The following is a 16,684-nucleotide window of genomic DNA, read 5'->3' as shown; positions in this document are numbered from 1 at the left end:
TCCCCAACTACACATAAGGCTGATAAACTAGATCCCCAACTACACATAAGGCTGACACACTAGATCCCCAATCTACACAAAAGGCTGAGACACTAGATCCCCAACTACACATAAGGCTGACACACTAGATCCCCAACTACACATAAGGCTGACACACTAGATCCCCAACTACACATAAGGCTGACACACTAGATCCCCAACTTTCACGGCCTGCTTCCATCTCTGGCATAATCTGTCCCCACGTCTATTTCTGGACCTTCATGTCACACAACAAGGCCCTTCACCACGTCTCCAAGGATCTCCCTCTCCTCCTGTCGGGATCATCTGAGGGCGAACCTTGGTATTAGGTGAATGCGGTTATTACAGATTATCTCCCTTAGTTGTAACCAACACCTTGAATACTTTTAAGAGAGCAGCATACATGTTAACACTTTTTTAAAAGTGATCTATGATTTCTACGAGTGAACAAGACTCACAAAATCACACAAATCATTTTAAAACAAGCCTGAACACCGATTTACCAGTCCCGTGTGTAGAGGTCATTGTAATACTCTTCAACAGTCGTAACGTCACTTCCTACCTAATGACGCATGACTTAGTAACACTGGCTCTAAACTATCGGAATTATGGCGGACGCCCGTATGAAATATTTCTCCGGCGAGCATAAAAGCGTATCCAGAGGGGAAAAAACATAAATTTGATCATGTTTTGACTTTAACACATTCTGATCACAAGGCATATGAAAAGTTCTAGCCAGCATGAAGAATCAAAAGTAATGATTTTCTTTGTTTAGAACCAAGATGGCCGCCGTTGCCGGGCGGCGTGACATCAGACTACTGAATCCAATTTTTCTTTGTCCACAAACAAAGGGTTCTGAATTTGGTAGATAATGCATTCACTCAATAGCGTCATGGTTCATCCGGAGTACATGGCCAGTCCACCTCCATTTTCTTCTCTTCACAATAAGAGTTTCAAAGTTTTTAAAGTTTTATTTAATCTTAGGCTTTCGCCAATAATTCATACAATTTGGTGACAACATAATGAAAGTGACCAAAAAATGTAAATGGAAGTAAGATGACACCATTAATAACCACAAAAATACAACAACTGTATTACCACCAATACTTACAATAATAATAATAATAATAGCAGCAGCAATAATATCTAGTATTGTTTTTGTAAATGAAGACCACGCTTATACCATATTCGTTGACAATAAAGTATAAGAGATACAGCCTCTAATCCAGAAGAGATACAGACACTCGCCCAGAAGAGTTACAGACACTAGCCCAGAAGAGATACAGACACTAGCCCAGAAGAGATACAGACACTAGCCCAGAAGAGATACAGACACTAGCCCAGAAGAGATACAGACACTAGCCCAGAAGAGTTATAGACACTAGCCCAGAAGAGATACAGACACTAGCCCTGTCCTCTCCATCACGTCCCTGGTTGAGATGGTTTGTGGCCAGAATTTCCTCAGTATCAATCTTCCTCATGTACATGTTTTGGAACGTGTCAAGCTTTTAACAAATGGCCTCTAAATATAGATAGACACACAAAAAACTGCGATGCTCTTTAAACAAATAAAAATTGAGCTTTTATATAGCTCAATATCCACTAAACATGCTCAAAGCGCTTCACAAGGGGTCCCTGGCCAACAGCAACACGTAACATGTAGAAGAGATACGACGCCAGTTAGGCGACATTACAATTTTTTCACGACATAAACAACGCTGTTTACGGCCAGGTACTCATTTTACACCTGAGCACGATTGGAGAATGTGAGTAAAGAGATTTTTCCAAGGACTCAACTATGCGCCGAGCGAGCGAGGCTCGAACCCAGGACCTTCCGATCCGAAAGCGAGTGTCATACCACAAGACCGCATTCGCCGCTTTTCTTAATAATTGATTATTCCTATTCCATTGACTATAATATTATTATCACGTACCAATCTGGCCGTGAGTTCTATATATGACAATAAAACTAATCCAGATCACGTGACGAAAGTCTGTCGTCCATTAAAACCCCTTCAATCACCCGGTTAGTGAATCGCATTGGTAACGTGACACTTCGATGACTCCTTGTCTATTTTAGGGGAAATCTTCGTGGGACCGAAGTCACGGAGATAAAACAAAGCGCGAGTCATTTCCCCTTATGCCTGTTATCGTCTCCCCTTGACTCTTGCATACACTTGCATATCATTACAAAGCTATTCCAATGGCAGTTCATTTTATGTAACAAAGTTGCAAGATTGGGGATCGTTGTTTCAAAGCGGTTTTATGGCGTGGTTAATATAATTTTTAAGACTCAATTTTTAACTTAACTTTATTTTAGTGTATTTACAGTAATATGATTATGCTATGTTTTTGATTCGTGTCCTGAATGGCAAACTGCCTTAGATATAAATTTTGAATTGTAATAAGCTTCAATAGTCGTGAAGTCACTTCCCTCGCTATGACTCATAGTAACTTAGTAATTGGTTCTAAACTATCGGAACAAAGGCGGACGCCCTTATGAAATACTTCTCCAACAAGCATATAAGTGTATCCAGAGGAGAAAAGCATTATAAATCTGATCATGATTTACTTTTACATGGTTTGTCTTGTACATTCTGGTCACATGACATGTGAAAAAATTCTAGCCAGCATGAAGAATAAAAAAAGAACGATTTTCTTTGTTTTGAACCACGCTCCTCGTTGCTAGATGGACGTGACATCAGACTATTGAATCTTATTGTAAAAGTAAAAATGAGTAAAAGCAAATTTCCTTTTATTGAGGAAAGTAACGTTTGAACCGGGGCTTTCAAATAGTTTATCATTCCCAATTCTTGTCATGTTGCTAATGGTAATGGTGTTGGAAATGTTAGTATAGTAGACTTATATAGAGATTTTTCCCTGATAGCTCAGCTGGTAGAGCACTAACTTCAGGAGCAAAGAAATCCAGTACAATCCCGGGTGAAGTCGATATTTTTTTCCCCCCCCCCCCCCCCCCACCCCACCCTTGTCCACCCAGCAGTGATTGGATAGCTGGTTCTGTTTAATTTGGCGGAAAGTACCTTCATGCAATAGATTAGAATCCTATCCGAAGGATAGGATAGCAAGCAATTGCTAGTGTTCGTTTTGCGCTATAGAAACTGGGATAAACATCGGCTCCGTGGGCTCTGAAGGACTACTTTTTTATCCACACACACACACACACACACACACACACATACAAACATACACACACACACTCACATAACAACTCTCATACAAACATAAGAACGGAGCTCACATCATTGTCATCCGGAACTATAACGGACCAACACACAAAACTATGTGTAACCTGCTTAATATAGTTTAGTGAAAATTACCATGGATAAACATGGATGGCAAAAAGAAATAACAAAGACCTGAGTGACGTCAACTTCGATCCTTCTGGCAAGTAAAGTATCCGATTTTGACAAACAACAACAAAAAAATCTAATTTCAGATAATCCTGATTGTACCACCGGGGTGACGTGTGCAAAGTTCCGTTTGTCACTATCTAGCAGAGACGGGGATTAACAATCTCTACATTTTTTATTGGAATGGAAATTGTAAAAACGTTTATTTCCTATTGCTTCTTATGTGAAATTTATATGTTTTGCATGTGAATGTGCATTACAAAATTTTAATTTGATACACTAATATGATAAATTTTCAATTTGATATGTTATCATGTTTGAAATGCATATGTTAATTACGGCAACTTTCTGATATTCACCTCCCCCCCCCCCTTCTCTCTTTCTTTCTCTCTCTCCCTCCCTCTCTCAATCTCTCTCTCTCTCTCTCTCTCTCTATCTATCTCTTTCTCTCTCCTTTCTCTCTATCTATCTATCTTTATCTCTATCTTTCTAGCTATTCATCTATCCGTCGATCTTTATCTTTATATCACTCTATCCTTTTATCCATCTATCTAAATATCTATCTATCTATCCATCTCTACCTCTATATCTATCTATTTATTCATTCTCTCTCTCCCTCCCTCTTTCTCTCTCTCTCTATCTCTCTCTCTCTCTCCTATCTCTCTCTCTATCTATCTATCTACCTAGCTATCTATCTTTCTAGCTATTCATCTATCCATCGACTTTATCTTTATATCACTCTATCCTTTTATCCATCTATGTATAGATCTATCTATCTATCCATCTCCACCTCTATATCTATCTATTTATTCATTCTCTCTCTCTCTCTCTCTCTCTCTCTCTCCCGTCTCTCTCTCTCACACACACACACACACACACACACACACACCAGCCATGATTCCTCAATGTTGTTCATCTTGAAAGATTGTGACTACAAAGACAAGGTAACACTGGAAGGGGGGGGGGGGGGGGCAAGTCCGTAGAAAATTTTATTTACAAAAGAGTTATAATATTTCAACTCGATTTTGATTTGGTCTATTTATTTAAAAAAAGAAGAAAGAAATATCCTCTTTTAAAATATCAATGATTATGATTTGGCTACAACGAGAGCTTTAAAAATCGTTCTTGGCTGGGGGGGGTTTTTCTTCTTTTTTTTTTTTTTTTTTTTTTTTTTTTTTTTTTGTTGTTGTCTATTTTTTTTTTTTTTTTGAAAGGTGTGTGTATGGGTGTGTGGGTGGGGGGGGGGGGTGAGGGAAGTTATTTTTGAGGAGCACCTGCTCCTCAGATCATTTCATTTCAATTCGATTGAGAAATCTGTTGATGTCAGTAGAAAGTCTCCATCTATGTTGATATATTTCTTTCTACAATTTTTCTTTCACAAAATACTCCTTCAGAGTCATTTTGCCCAATGGAGCCGGTTAATCCCTGTTTCTATGGTGTAAAACGGACAATAGCAATTTCTTGCTGTCCTCTGGATAGGATGCTAGTCTACCGCAAAAAAGTATCAGCCATATCTAACAGACCCTGCTACCCAATCAGTGTTGGGTGGATAGGTGGGGGGGTGGGGGTTGGAAACAAATCTCGATTACACCCGGGATCGATCACGTTCCCCTTTGTGTGTGAAGCTACTGCTCTACCCAGTGGGCAATCGGGACCCTCATTTATTTCTCTATTGAAAATTGTGTTGCTGTTGGTAGTATATATCGGATTATATGTACCTACATATATTTTTTTCTATAACATCTCTTTCATAGCCTTTAAGATATCACACCATGGATGGGCATTTTAATCGCATATATAACCCCCCCCAAAAAATGCGAGTTTTGATCCGCTGATCGTGAAAATCGGGACTTCAGAGGTTTGATCCGCCGATCGTGAAAATCGGGACTTCAGAGGTTTGATCCGCCGATCGTGAAAATCGGGACTTCAGAGGTTTTAATCCGCCGTTCGTGAAAATCGGGACTTCAGAGGTTTGATCCGCCAGTCGTGAAAATCGGGACTTCAGAGGTTTGATCCGCCGATCGTGAAAATCGGGACTTCAGAGGTTTGATCCGCCGATCGTGAAAATCGGTACTTCAGAGGTTTGATCCGCCGATCATCGATATACATAATATTATGTCGATATAGATGTTGTGCGATTGGCTAAGATGCTCACGCTATTGCCATCCGGAAGTATAACGGACCAACACACTATGTGTAACCATGAACGTTGATAGTCTGATTAATATAGTTTAGTGAGAATTACTCATAAACGCGGATGGTAAAAAAACAATAACAAAGACCCGAGTGACGTCAATTTCATTCTATCTATAGAAAGAATGACATTAACGTCACTCAATTCTTTGTTCTTGTTTTTAGCCAGACATTTCATGAGTAGTTCTCACTAGATGCTATCAATGAGACTATAAACGTTTATGGTTACACATAGTTTTGCGTGTTGATACATTATATAGATAGTATGTGCTTGGCTAAGAAGCTCATAACATTGCCATCCGGAAGAGTAACGGACCAACACACAAAACTGTGTGTATCCATGAACGTTTATAGTCAGGTTAATACAGTTCAGTGAGCATTACTAATAAACGCGGATGGCAAAAAACAATAACAAAGACCTGAGTGACGTCATCGTCGAACTATCTATATCCGGCTGGCGGATGTTGGGAATATCTTGTCTAAACGCACAGCATCAATATATGAATCACGTTTTCAGTCTTTATTTACTTTACGCACGTTGATCTATGAAATAAGACAAGCATTTGATAATTAGAATTAAACAAATATCCTATTGATACAGGTCATATTGCGATATAGATAGAATGAAGTTGACGTCAATTGGGTCTTCGTTATTGTTTTTTGCCATATACGTTTATGATTATTCTAACAAAACTGTATTAACCAGACTTTAAATGTTTAAGTTTCACATAGTTTTGTGTGTTGGTCCGTTATACTTCCGGATGGCAAAGTTGTGAGCTTCTTAGCCAAGCGCAAGCTATCTATAGATAGTATGCCCTTGGCTAAGAAGCTCACAACATTGCCATCCGGAACTAAAAAGAACCAACACACAAAACTCTGTGTAACCATGAACTTTTAAGTCTGAATAATACAGTTAAGTGAGAACTACTCAAAAACGTGGATGGAAAAAAAACAATAACAAAAGCCCAAGTGACGTCAACTTCATTCTATCTATAGATAGTATGCAGATGACGTCACTCAGGCCTTTGTTATTGTTTTTGCCATCCGCGTTTGTGAATTGTTCTTACTAAACTGTATTAACAAGACTATAAAAGTTCATGGTTACACAGAGTTTGTGTGTTGGTCCGTTATACTTCCGGATGGCAATGTTGTGAACTCCTTGGCCAAGGGCATTCTATCAATAGGTCACCGTGGCTCAGCGGTACGGTCTTTGCTTTGATATTGATTTCACTAACTTTGATTTGATGATTGGAAATATTATATTCATGTTATGAGGTAGGAGTTATAATGTCAATTGGATTCAATTGTCTGATGCCATGTCGTCCAGCAATGGCGGCCATCTTGGTTCTAAACAAAGAAAATCATTACTTTTTGTTCTTCATGCTGGCTAGAACTTTTCATTCCCTTTTCATATGCCTTTTGATCAGAATATGTAAAAGTCAAAACATGATCATATTTATGTGTTTTTTTCCTCTGGAAGCGTTTTTATGCTAGCCGGAGAAATATTTCATACGGGCGTGCGCCATTGTTCCGATAGTTTAGAGCCAGTGTTACTAAGTTACCATGCGTCATGAGGAAGGAAGTGACGTTACGACTATTGAATCCTATTGGATTCAATAGTCTGATGCCATGTCGCCCAGCAACGGCGGCCATCGTGGTTCTAAACAAAGAAAATCTGTACTTTTTTATTCTTCATGCTGGCTCGAACTGTTCCTTGTCTGGTGATCAGAATGTGTAAAATTAAAAACATGATCAGATTTATAATGGGTTTTTTTCCCTCTGGATAAGCTTTTATGTTCGTCGGAAAAATATTTCATAAGGGCGTCCGCCATTGTTCCGATAGTTTAGAGCCAGTTACTAAGTTACCATGCGTCATTACGAGGCAAGTAACGTCACGACTGTTGAAGCGTATCCTTTCTTTAAAAAACATAACATTGTGGAGAACATTGTTCTTATTTGAGTCAATAAAAAAATTGATACGGCGCACAACTCTACTAAAAGATTTGAAAATTAGAAATGTATTTTTTACAGATAGATAAACAGATAACTTGATTTCCTTTTATAATTTAAAGTCAGTTTGAAAGTTGGTTCAGTCAAACAGATAATATCATAAAATATGTACCGACGACACTTGGCTCCCAAAATCAACTAACTTTGACACTGTAAAAAGTTTTCAATTTGCGTCATCTATTTATGACATCAAGTATTATTATTACTTCCGTTGTGTTGTTGATTTAGCGGTGATCAGTTTTGTTATGATATGTTTGTGTGTGTGTGTGTGTGTGTGTGTATATATGTTTGTGGGTGTGTTGTGTGTGGTGTATACATGTGTGTGTGTGTGTTGGCATTTTTCAGCAAATCGTGGCATTCATAGTGATATTTTTCACTTGATCACATGAAGGTATTTCAGTCGCCATTTTGATTCTTTTTTTACTATTAGGGTTAGCTTGAGAGGTTCGTCATAAGTGTTATTAAAGGTGCTAAGGTGTTTTTTTTCCATAAGTTAAGTAAAGGGGAGACATTCCGAAAGCTCCTACATCCCCAGTATTCTTTAAATTTGTATTTTCACCGTTGATATTTTGTCAGGCATTTATTTATTCAGTTTGTCATATAGAAGTATTTTACAAACTCTAGAACAAACCTTGATAGATTTGTGAAAGTTTAAAATTTCCTAATTTGACCATTGTTTTGATTTTCGGCCGCCATTGTGATTTGTTAAGTATTGAAAGGTAGTGCAAAGCAGTCCGAGAGCTGTTTTTTTCTATTAGGGTTAGCTCGAGAGGTTAGTCATAAGTGTTATTAAAGGTGATAGGGTTTTTGTTTTTCCATAAGTTAAGTAAAGGGGAGACATTCCGAAAGCTCCTACATACCCAGTATTCTTTAAATTTGTATTTTCATCTTTGATCTTTTGTCAGCACGGTGGTAGAACAGCACATTCAACGTTCAAAATTCCAATTCCAATAACGGATAACAGCACCTGTAGCATCAGTCGCCAATCAGACACAGCGAAGTTACTGAAGAGTAGTTCTCTCATAATTTGGGATGAAGCACCTATGATGGACAGGCGTGTGTTTGAATGTGTGAGCAGGACATTTTGTGACATAAAAGGCAGTTCAAAACCTTTTGGGGCAAAGTGGTTGTACTTGGATGGGATTTTCGGCAAATTCTACCTGTTGTTAACAAAGGAAGTGAAGCCGATATATTAAGTGTCACACTTAACAGTCAATTATTTGGAATTTTGTCACCATTTTTCACATGAACAAGAACATGAGGGTTACTGATGACAATAACTGTTTTGCAAATTGGCTTCTCCGCATCGGAAATGGTACAGAGCCGTTTTCAGCGAAATAGGAAAGTATTCTGTTAAATTACCTACAGCGCTATGCCTTCCTGAAAATGACCCAGAATGCTTGATAAATGCTGTATACAATGATTTGAATCTGAACTTTGCGGATGAACGTTATCTATCAGAGAGAGCAATTTTGACTACAACCCATGAAAATGTTGACAAAATAAATGCAGCCGTTCTGTCCAGGTTGACCTCATCAACTGAACAAATTTACCGCAGTGCTGATTCCATTCAAAGTGACTCTGACATCAACTTATACCCGATTGAATTCTTGAACGAACTTACACCTCCCGGACTTCTTCCACATGCATTACATTTGAAAGCCAATACGTCAGTCATGCTTCTTAGAAATATAAATCCTAAATCAGGCCTCCTAAATGGCACCCGTTTGTTAATAATTAAATTAGGTTCAAAAGTATTAGAAGCCAAGAGAATTACCGGTAGTAGAGCTGGCGACATAGTGTTTATCCCTAGAATCAATCTGACGACAACAACTGATTCAGGCTTACCATTTATTATAAATAGAAGACAGTTTCCGGTAAAATTGTCATATGCAATGACAATTAACAAGTCTCAGGGGCAGACATTAAGCAAGGTGGGGATTTTCTTACCACAACCGGTATTCACACACGGACAACTGTATGTTGCTGTGTCACGGGTCAGAGGCTATAGTGGCTTACACTTCATGTTGGGCCACACAGAAAAATCAACCGAAGATATACCAAATTACACAGACAACGTTGTTTACCAATCTGCCCTCATTAAATGATGGTGAGTACAGTATCGAATGAAAATAGTTCTTTCCCCGCGAAATTGCGGGCTTTTTACTAGTTGCCTAAAAATGAAACATTTGAATAAACAGTTTATCTAGCTTTTTCCATACTTTTGTGGCCCCGACAGAGAAAGATTATTCAGCTGAGTTACTGGATGGTGTTCCTGATCTCCCATAGTGGGCAGGGGGTACATACTGTGTCTTCTATCCCCTTATATCTGTTTTCCAACATGCTTTCTGTCTTTGTCTTGGAATGAGATTACTTGGTTTTGTCCTGGCCCTGGCCGGAGTCCTAGCTGGGAGGGAGACAGTCAAATGCATAGTTATTATTTTGGGAGATGATATTTTTTCCCTTGTAAATCATCTCTCTGTTATGTATTATTATATGTATTATTTTGAATGTATAATGTAAGCATTTGAGTGTATTCCTCTTTGTTGGATTTTGTGCTTGTGTCCGGATGAGACTTATAGGTGATTTCAAACTAAGTACATTGGTGCTATGCTCTTGGAATCTACATCTGATCCCTATTTGTTCCCAGTTCCCCTATGTCTTACTTTTTCTTGGGTGCTTTAATTATAATTCTAGAACTTTTTACTATCCCATTTTCTTCCTTTTTACTGGCGCTGATATAACCTAAATGTGTTGCAAGCGCCGTAAAACCCTTAAAAACAAACAAAACATCAGCTGAGTTAGATTACATATAAAATTAGAATTATATATCTAAGTAAATATCCTTTTGTGCGGCTATGTTGTCTCGTGGTATGACACTCGCTTTCGGATCGGAAGGTCCTGAGTTCGAGCCTCGCTCGGCGCATAGTTAAAAGTTGAAAGGCTCTTGAAAGTGCTCTTTACTCACATTTTTTTCACCGCACTCAGCTGTGAAATGAGTATTTGGCCGTTAACAGCGTTGTCTCAGTCTATAAAATAATATTACAATATCGCCAAATAGGCGTCGTGTCTAGTTCTACATGTTACGTGTTGCTGTTGGTCAGGGACCCTTTGTAAAGCGTTTTGAGCACGTTTAGTTGATATTGTGCTATATAGAAGCTCAAGCTAATGGGTGGCTGGGGGGGGGGGGTTGGGGAAGGGGGTTGTTTCTTTGATGTTTTTCTATTTTTATTTTTATTTGGGGGGGTTGTTTTGTTTTTTGTTTTGTTTTTTGCTTTTTGTTTGTTTTGTTGGTCTTTTTGTTGTTGTTGTTGTTGTTGTTTATAGAAGAGTCGTGATTGATTAGGTGACAGTATTGTAATAATATATAAATATAAGGCATCATAAAATGAGTTGGTTATTAAGTTAAGATTTAGTGTCGAATTTCTCACGAACCAACCAATGGAAAAGCAAGATCTTTCTATAATCAGGTTAGATAGATTGTGACAGTATTACTATAATATGATATATTTATTAAAACAACGTAAAATGATTTGGTTATTAAGTTACAAAAAGTTGGTGTTGAATTTCTCACGAATCAACCAATTGAAAAGCAATAATATAGATAGTATGAAATTGACGTCACTCGGGTCTTTGTTATTGCTGTTTGCCATCTGCGTTTATAAGTCATTCTCACTAAACTGCATGACCCAGACTATAAACGGTCAAAAATACACATAGTTTTGTGTGTTGTTGGTCCGTTTTGTTGTGAGTTTCTTAGCCAAGCGCATTGTGACAGTGTTGCAATATGATATTATATTCAAAACAACATAAGATAATTTCGTTATTAAGTTATTAAAGGTTGTTGGTGTTGAATTTCTCACGAATTGACCTAGACGTCTAATGAAAATCAGGGATTGTTTTCGTCACACTATGATTAGATTGAACATAACAAAAAGAACCAAAAAAAAAAAGAAAAACGTGTTGTGTTTTGTGCAAATATTGGTAGGTCTGATAACCAAACGCAATTAAGGGACTGAGATTTATCCTGGGTGCAGTAGAGATTTGTTTTCTGACTCCCCCCCCCCCCCCCCCCCCCCCCCCCATCCCCGCTTTCCCTCCCCTGTTCTCCCACTCCCAACAGTGAATGGGAAACTGAGTCTGTTATATGTGGCAACAGCCTCTTATGGTTCACACTACTATGTTATGACGATCGACCCAATCAGCAAAGCCCTGTCCGCAGTCGTGCACCGTCGCGAACCCGCCGGGTAGCATCGTCACAACACACCTTCGACTAGATGCTCTGCCGTCTCGGGTTCTTGCCCACAGCGTGGACATATTGGACAGGAAGTTAGACTCCACCGATGTAGCGCACTTGCCGTTAGGCAGCTCCTCGACCGAAGACGATTCGCAGCTACCCAGTGTCTCCTCTTACTGGTATCAAAGCCTGGCAACTTCTCACCAAGCTTAGAGGAGTGTAGGTCCCCGCCCCCACGAGGGATTGAATTCGTCCAAACCGACTTCCATCTCGTATGTGCAGCTCTGTCCGTAGTCAGGTAATCTGCGAACAAGGGTTGCCGGGACTTATTTCGGCTCGAAACGGGGCCTATATGTGGCGGAAAGTATTTTGCGATAGACTAGGTAGCGAGCAATTGCTATTTTCCGTTTCACGCTATAGAAACCGGGATAAACTCCAGCTTCGTGGGCCGAATGGTGAAGGACTGCGTTATTTTTTTTTCTTTTTTAACTCGAAAATGTTGTCCATTACAACAATGTTAAATCAAGCCAAAGACTGCCTTTCGGTTTCCAGACCTGTATACATCTGTGCACGTTGGGTTAACCCCCCCCCCCCCCAAAGATGTAATCATTTGAATACTTGGTCGCATATATGTATGTATATGTGCGTCTATGTGGTCTAGTGGTATGACACTCGCTTTCGGATCGGAAGGTCCTGGGTTCGAGCCTCGCACTCGGCGCATAGTTGAGTCCTTGGAAAAGGCTCTTTACTCACATGCTTTCACCGTACTCAGGTGTAAAATGGCCGTTAACGGCGTTGTCATTGTCCGAAAAAAATTGTAATATCGCCTAACAGCCGTCCTACATGTTAAATGTTGCTGTTGACCAGGGACCCCTTGTAAAGCGCTTTGAGCACATTTAGTGGATATTGCGCTATATAAAGCTCAATATAACCATAAACAAACGCATATACACACATAAACACACATACACACACACACACACACACACACACACACTTACACAAACCAATTAGCCGATAGCGAGTTATTGACCTTTTCAAGAACAAAATAAAAACGTCCTTTCCAAAGTCGATTGTAAAAAGAAACCTTTAAATCACCCACGATTTCAATAATCAAAGATTTCAACCCGGGCTCTGACGTAAGAGATCCAAATCATTATGATTTCTAACATCTTCATATTTAAATACTAAACACAGAAGGTGGTTTTGTGGTCAAAACCGACGTGTACACAAATGCAGGTCTAACAGGCAAATCCACGTATGGGCCCAGTTTAACATTGTTGTACCAAATGGACAATATTTTGCGTCGTGTTTTGAGATTTCCATTACAACAATGAGCCCTTGAGGAATTGGGTTATCAGACATGCAAATAAGTGCAGGTCACTCAAAACCCTTTGTTTTGCAATAGGATTCAATAGTCTGGTGTCACGACCGCCTAGCAACGAACAGCGTGGTCCTAAAAGAAAATCGGTACTTTTTATTCTTCGTGCTGGCTACTGGAACTTTTTCACATGTCATGTGATCAGAATGTATAAAAGTCAAAACATGATCAGATTTATAATGTTTTTCTCCTCTGGATACACTTTTACGCTCGTAGAAGTATTTCATAAGGGCGTCCGCCATTGTTCCGATAGTTTAGAACCATTTACTAAATTACTATGCGTCATTACGAGGGAAGTGACGTCACGACTGTTAATCCCTATTACTACTTGAGTGTATTCCTCTTGGTGGGATCCTGATCCTGTGCTTGTGTCTGGATGATACTTTTAGGTATTCTCAAACATGTATGCGTCTGTTCCCTATTTGAATCATTCAATTCCCCTTATCTTGCTTATTCTCGTGTGGTTTTAATAAGTCAATGCTTTATTTTTTTAAATTAGATATCCTATTTTCTGTCTTTTTACTGACGTTGAAATGTGACCCTTCGTCTCAAAACGGTATTAAGCCGGTATGATTAAGATGCTTAAAATGGAATTTGTAGCCAGAAATATGATGCTTAAGTTGAGTTTATATGCTTTATACAAGAGAAGGAACGTCATATTTCATTGTGGTAAATACCAACGTTTCATATTTTTGACCAGTTTAACTATAATTTGACTTTTTAGCATCTGGTCTATCCCGACATAATACCGTTTTGAGACGAAGGGTCACAAATGGTCTAAATCTCTCACAATCGCTGTAAAACCATTTAAAATGTGCGGCTATGTGGTCTTGAGGTATGATACTCGCTTTCGGATCGGAAGTTCTTGGGTTCGAGCCTTGCTCGGCGCATAGTTGAGCCCTTGGAAACGGCTCTTTACTCACTTTCTCTCACCGTACGCAGGTGTAAAATGAGTGCCTGGTCGTTAACAGCGTTGTCTCTGTCCGAAAAAAAATTGTACTCTCGTCTAACAGGCGTCATGTCCCGTCGTACATGTTAAGTGTTGCTGTGTGCCAGTGACCCCCTTAGAAAGCGTTATATAAATAAATGCTCTAGTTTTTTGGGTTTTTTTTTGTTTTTTTTTTTTGGGGGGGGTTGGGTTTTTTAAAACAAAACCAAAACAAAATAATTAAATCCTTCTCAGCTATAAATATTATTGTAATCTGGAATGTGGCTGAGTAGTGCGGTTTCGCGGAAGGGGGAGGGGGAGAGCTTCATTATTTCATTATGAATGAATGATTGAATTTATATAGCGCCTAGATCCACAATGTGCTCAGAGGCGCTTTACAATGCAAATAAAACACAACAACAAATTGATAATTCTACCATAAAATCTATCATATTGGAATAGCATTAATCAATTTGTAATTTAATTACCACGCACTGTGCTACAAGATGAAAATTTAGGATATCTATAACATGTAGGCCTAATAGAAAGGTTAAACATCAAATGATTTTCTAAAGAGATGTGTTTTAAGTTTCTTTTTAAAGTTTTCAAATGTCGGACATTTTTTGAGAGATGAAGGCAGTTGGTTCCATAAGACGGGTGCCGACATTATTAATTAATCAAATTTCCTTTCTGCAATTTTTTTCAATTTCCAGATTCAAAAAGGAGGGCCGAGTGCCCAAAAGAGTGCATCAGTACACACAAAAATAACGAAGGTAAGAATAACTAGAAGCATGAATTTTGTGTAAAACGAAGTGCATTTGTGTGTGTGTGTGTGTGTGTGTGTATGTGTGTGTGTGTGTGTGTGTGTGTGGTGACTTACCATCTCAAAGAGGTATGCATTATGTCAGGATTAACTAGATAAAGGAAATTGAATTCATATCCTCAAATTAAATATGAAACGATGGGTTTATTTCTCTTCCACTTGCTTACTTACTTACTTACTTACCTACTTACTTACTTACTTACTTACTTACTTACTTACTTACTTACTTACTTACTTACTTACTTACTTACTTACTTACTACTTACTTAAAAACAAACTTACTTACTTGCTTACTTTGGCCTTTTGTCCCTCCAAGAGCATACATACATAGGCCATCAGCAAAGGTCCTCCACTCGTCGTTTTCTGTCCTGTGCCGTCAGTTCGAGGCCTCTCCACGTCTGTCTCGAACGTTGGGTGTCCACTTCTATAGATAGTTCGAAGTTCACGTCCCTCATGTCTTTGTTATTGTTTTTTAGTGCGGATATGTGGTCTTGTGGTATGACACTCGCTTTCGGATCGGAAGGTCCTGGGTTCGAGCCTCGCTCGGCGCATAGTTGAGTCCTTGGAGAAGGCTCTTTACTCACATTCTCTCACCGTACTCAGGTGTAAAATGACTGGTGTTAACAACGTTGTCTCTGTCCCAAAAAAAAATATATCATCGCCTAACAGGCTTCATGTCCCGTCCTAAATATTTTTTAATTGTTTTTTTTTTATTTGCCATCCGCGTTTATGAGTAAATTCTCACTAAACTGTATTAACCAGACTATAAACGATCATAGTTACACACAGCTTTGTCTGTTGGTCCGTTATACTTCCGGATGGCAATGTTGTGAGCTTCTTAGCCATGCGCATACTATCTATACGCAGCTTTTAACAGCTCAATTTTCACATAAGCTATTCAATCTAATCTAGTGTTACGAAAAAAAAACCCTGATTTTCATATAAACTATCATGGTTACACATAGTTTTGTGTTGGTCAGTTATACTTCTGGATGGCAATGTTGTGAACTTCTTAGCCAAATGCATACTATCTATAGTCTAGATAAAACAGCTGAGTGAGAATTGCTGACAAACATGGATGGTATAAAATAAAACATTAACAAAGGCCCGAATGACGTCAACTTCATTCTATCTATAGTACAATGCGCTTTACAATGGGTCTCCTCTAGTCAAAGCGTAGCGTGATGCTGAAATCCAAAAGGACTGGCAGTTTGACGTCATTATTTGGTTTTTGCACCGCCTAGTGAGTTGTCGTCAGTAGAGCTCATGGAAACAAGTCATTTCATTGGTTGAACTATTGAATACAACTCACGATTTGTTTTCTTTTGTGGCAAAAGACTGGCATTTTGACGTCATTTTTTGGTCACTTTACGAAGGCCACGGTCAAAGCAACACATAACATTTAGGTTAAAGTAATGAAAAAGTGTGTATCAACCAGTACTACTAGATAAAGCAATGAAAATACAGTAAAAGAAGGCTGGTTTTTAGCTTTTTTTCTTCTTTTACTTTTCTTTCCAGATTTAATTACAAACCAAAAAAAACGTAAGCTTTTATATAACTCAATATCCACTAGATGTGCTCAAAGCCATTTACAAAGGGTCCTTGACCAACAGCAACACGTAATATGTAGAACGGACATGACGCCTGTTAGGCGATATTACATTTTTTCCGACAGAGACAACACTGTTGACGGCCAGGTAATCATTTTACACCTGAGTACGGT

At 38.8% G+C, this 16,684-nt stretch overlaps 1 protein-coding gene across 1 annotated transcript in view; it reads left to right on the top strand.

Moving 5' to 3' along the window:
* LOC144957844 (green-sensitive opsin-4-like) overlaps positions 1-16,684 on the top strand; it is a 260,802-nt gene that overhangs the window by 111,480 nt on the left and 132,638 nt on the right. Inside the window, exon 4 of the mRNA XM_078889315.1 lies at positions 14,852-14,911. The gene's annotated coding sequence lies outside the window, so the exon portion shown is untranslated. The remainder of the gene's footprint in view (positions 1-14,851; positions 14,912-16,684) is intronic.

The sequence above is a fragment of the Berghia stephanieae genome, chromosome 12 (assembly GCF_034508935.2).
Source record: "Berghia stephanieae isolate SIO BIC M18660-M18661 chromosome 12, UCSD_Bste_1.3, whole genome shotgun sequence".
NCBI lineage: Eukaryota > Metazoa > Mollusca > Gastropoda > Nudibranchia > Aeolidiidae > Berghia > Berghia stephanieae.
The sequence above is the reverse complement of the archived record's forward strand: the minus strand, read 5'-3'. Positions and strand labels throughout refer to the sequence as shown.